General features: G+C 44.5%; 1 long non-coding RNA gene across 2 annotated transcripts; it reads left to right on the top strand.

The window, feature by feature from the left end:
• Positions 1–123: 123 nt before the first annotated feature.
• On the top strand, positions 124–4487 carry LOC119234083 (uncharacterized). 2 transcript variants are annotated; one of them, XR_005122541.2, is made up of 3 exons: positions 124–184; positions 3615–3700; positions 4254–4487. It is a non-coding gene; the product is annotated as an uncharacterized LOC119234083 (long non-coding RNA). The 2 variants fall into 2 exon arrangements; XR_008552468.1 differs by lacking the exons at positions 3615–3700; positions 4254–4487 and adding exons at positions 363–426; positions 1521–1872.
• Positions 4488–4573: the final 86 nt, after the last annotated feature.

Below are 4573 nucleotides of genomic sequence, written 5' to 3'. Positions count from 1 at the left end.
GGACCCCACAGCCGGAACACGCGCGACTTCCGTTCCCTTGGGACTTCCGTCCGGAATGACCCAACGGAAGTGCCTTCTCTATACGGTCCGGGTGGATCCAGGTTCCGGGTGGATCCAGGTTCCGGATCCTTTGAAGAACGTCCCACTCCTAGCGGACAGGTGGCAACTGAGCGTTTGCAGTGTGGTGAGTTAAGTGTGCTCTTCGTGTAAAATACACAATGGATGTCGAAGAAAAATTGACAGATAGCGCATTAATAATTTATATTGATTGGGTGTTGAAGTAATATTTGTGATTACGTTGGATTAGAGAAATATATAATTTAAAATAATTTCACCTGCTTTTTTTTACTTTTTTAATGTAGGTGCTGGGAAATTTTAAATTTCATACGTGGCTCACATTCCGTTTCTATTGGACACCAATAATCTGTAGGTTAAAGACTTATCCATTCACTTCTCCAACCTGAACCCCTTCCACTTGAGGTTACAATCCTATACTTAAGCTGCCTACCTGGCACCTCTGCTTGGATGTCTAATCACTATCTCTATCTTAATACAGAACTCTTCGTCTGCACACATATGGCCACCCAAAATCTGTTCCTGCCCAGTCTGGCCCATCTCAGTAAAAGGCCAGTTGCACTAGGAGAAACGGAAGAGTCATTTTTGTTTTCTTTCCCTCAGTCTCCACACTCAATCTGTCAGCAAGTCCTGTCAGTTCTAACCTCAAAATGTCTCAAATCTGTCCACTTCCCACTCTTCCCATCTTTCTGTGCTATAACTGTAGCCCAGGTGATCACTTCATCAAAAATGACTGCATTACCCTCTAACTGATCTCCTATAGGCTATTTCCTACACAGAGACTAAGAGAATGTATTAGTTTGCTTATTTTATTACATTAACACCAACTTCCTGTCTCCGGAACTATTTATTTTTCACCATGGCAATTCCCTCTTTACTCTCAGTCTTGGCCTCTTAGAATCACAGGACAGAGGAATTCTAGAGCTGAAAGGAAGCCACTTTCAAGGCTGCCAATGTGGGAGTGTCAAAGTGAACCCAGGTCTCTCAGCCTTTTAGAACTGGCTTTCAAATCTGGACCTTCCTCTATTAGCCCCAATGGAAGGTGTCCCCTTCCCCTTTGATAGCCAGTCAGGAAGCAGCAGGTCAGTACTGATTACTTATGAGACCAAACTGGGAGCATGAGGGGTATGCTCTGATGCCTGTCATGCTGCCCCCACCTGCACACATGAACTCAACCACCATTTCCAATATACCCTGCCCCACACACATGCCAGTCCATATGGAAGCCACAGACCACTTCACACCACCACCCCTCCTACACCCACTACCTTCCAAACACTTCATTTGCCGTGTTGTGCAGTCTTGGACAGTTTTGTGTATTAGACATTGAAGGTGATTTTAGCCTCAGCTACATGAATTGTTTTCATCCAATAGAACAAGAATAAGCATAATGCAGACAGAGGATATAAATGTGCTTGTGCTATTTGCTTGTCTTTGAACTCCAGCGACATGCCTTGAAAAGCACATTCTCTGGAAGCTGAAGCCCCAATTTCATACTGTGCTCCAGAAGGAACAGAGTAGAACTGAGCCCAGTTCACAGCCTGGAGCAAAGCTACCCAGCCAAGCCCAGTTTCAAATCTTCAAACTGCAATCAACATGCAGCCCAAAAGGCATGGAAATAAATGCTTATTGCCTTGACCGCTGAGATTGGAGTTGTTGTTGTTTTTCCCACAGCATTATTGCAGCAATAGTTGATTTTTAGCATGCCCCTCTGATGGACATCAGCTTCAGTGTCTCTCCCGAGAGAAATGTCCCTTAACCCTTTAGAGCAGGTCAGGTCAACTCTGGGCCCCTCTGCTGTTATGTCTGTCCAATTTGAATCACACACTTGGTTGTGGGAGCTTCCACTAATTTTCTTTCCCCTCTGCATGGTGACTTGTCAATCTCACTCTTAGCAAATCAGTCCCTTGTCCCAGAGAGTAGCACAAAGTGTGTCCTACACATTTTCTAGATGCACAATGAATTTGTTACCAGGCAAAGAATCTAAAAACTGTCACTGGGTTAGTACCTTTCTCACCAGTTCTGGGTCCAGCCACCTGCCACCACAAATGTTGGTGACGCCAACAGTGTAGAAAGAGAGGGAGAGCTATCAGAGTGAAGGAAGAGGGAGAAGTTCCAGTTACTGACCAATGGGGCAAAGTACAGCTGCAGCTAAAGGAACTGGCAGGATGCAGCAGAGGTCTCCCCCTCCTGAGTTTGCTTTACACCCCATCCGGCAGGGCAGCAATCATCCACAGCAGCTCAGAGGACACAGAAGTCTCCCAGCAATGCCTGCTGTTAAAGGCTCCCAATATGACCATTCCCCCTTCCCAGCAGCCCCCTCATTCAGGATGGCAGGGGCCAAGTGTAGACCAAGGCACTGCTCAGGCATAGTCTCCTTGGTATGGGCAGTTTTTGGATGTCAGGGGCAGGGTATATTGGAAATGGTGGTTGAGTTCATGTGTGCAGGTGGGGGCAGCATGACAGGCATCAGAGCATACCCCTCATGCTCCCAGTTTGGTCTCATAAGTAATCAGAACTGACCTGCTGCTTCCTGACTGGCTATCAAAGGGGAAGGGGACACCTTCCATTGGGGCTAATAGAGGAAGGTCCAGATTTGAAAGCCAGTTCTAAAAGGCTGAGAGACCTGGGTTCACTTTGATACTCCCACAGGAGGCAGAGTTTGGCCCCTGATCCTGGTAGAAAGATTGGTGCAGTGTGTGTCCAGCCCAAGAGGCTGTGCCAACCACCCCAAGGTTGGCCCAGGGTGCAGGGCTTAACTGTACCACGCCACTCCAACTAATAGCCAGATTGAGGGGCAGGTGGATGGGTAATCAAGACTGGAGTATCTTACTTAACTGCATTTCCCGGGTTTCTAGAATAGCTCTGGCTGAATAGTATGTGACTTCTTGTGGGTCTCAGTATCCTCATCTGGAGGTTTGATTAGAACTGCTTAGTTCAATACAATAACCACACACCACATGTGGCTACTGAGCACTTGACATGTAGCTAGTATGAATAACGAACTGAATTTTATCTAATTTTATTGCCATTTAATTTTAATATAAAAACCAATGATCAATTCAATTATTGGAAAACTAGTAAATTTGGAACAACTTGGGTACGTGAATCATTGCTAAACTTCAAAAAAATGTTCATTACATATCTTATTTTAAATAATTTTTATTGACGTAACGTTGCATTATAACACTATATAGGTTTTATGTGTATCATTATAAACCAACACATATACAACTGTAAGATCATCAATAAACTAATCCATTCTTCCAATTATTTCTTTTATGAAATCGAAAAACAAATCAAGAATTTCCAATAAAAATTTGGCACCTGAATAGAAGTGTGCTGTAGGTGTAAAATATACACCAGATTTCAAAGATTCTATATGAAAAAAGGAATGTAAAACATTGATGTTTATATTGTGTACTAAAGTGATATTATTTGGGCCTGGTGGGCTAAATAAAATTCTCATTGAAATTATTTTCATCCCTTTTTACTTTTTTTAATGTGGCACACATTGTATTTCTAATGTGCTGGGCCAGAAACTCTGTAAGATGGACAAGGCTCTGAAGTCAGAAAGACCTGGTTGGAATCCACACCCAGATTTTTCATAGCTGTATGACTTTGGGTAAGTCATCCCACCCCTCTGAACCCCAGTGTGGAGACCTGTGAAATGGAGATCATCATGCCCACTGCATAGGCGTGTGGTGACGCTGAGAGAAGGAAATGCATGCACAGGACCTGGCAGGTAGCAAGACTAAGTGTGACCTCACTACTGTGGTCACTGTGGCTTTCTAGGCAATGTAAGCAAGTAGGTAGTTTTAAACACGGCAAACTCACGTCCAGCTGGCATGTTCCAACTTCCAAAGCATGTTCCACGAAGCATACTCCAAGTGTCCTCCCTCCTACAGGAAAGGGGCCCAAAGCTCTCTATAACGATTTTAAAATAGGTCCACAAATTCCTTGACATTCCTTTCTTCAAGAGGTGGAGCCTAGCCACCCCAGAGTGTGAGCTGGGCTTAGTGACTCACTTCTAAAGAGTGAAATAAACCGTTGTGATGGTATGTGACATCCAGACTGGACCCTAAGACACCCTATAGATTGCTTTTGGCTCTCCCTTCTGTGTCCCTTGCTCTGGGAGAAGCCAGAAGCCAGCTATCTTGTTGTCCTTACTCAAGCAGCCCTACAGGTGAGACCCAGGTGATGAGGATCTGAGACTTCCTGCCAGCAGTCATGTGAGGTAGCAATACTGGAAATGGATCCTCTAGCCCCACACAAGTCCTCAAATGAATGCAATCACGGCCAACATCTTGACTGCAGTCTCATGAAAGATCCTCATGAAAGGTAAGAACCACCCAGGTTATACCCTTTCTGACTACTGAGCCACCAAACCTAAAAGATAATAAACACTCATTTTTTTCAGCAGTCAAATTCTGGGGTCATTTGTCACAGAACACTAGATAACCAGTATGCTCACTGCCATTGAAGGCCTGCTCTTCTC

The sequence above is a fragment of the Talpa occidentalis genome, unplaced genomic scaffold, assembly GCF_014898055.3.
Source record: "Talpa occidentalis isolate TD23 unplaced genomic scaffold, MPIMG_talOcc4v2.1 talOcc4.10, whole genome shotgun sequence".
NCBI classification, from domain to species: Eukaryota; Metazoa; Chordata; class Mammalia; order Eulipotyphla; family Talpidae; genus Talpa; species Talpa occidentalis.
Note: the sequence above shows the minus strand (reverse complement) of the source record. Positions and strands in the feature narration are given on the sequence as shown.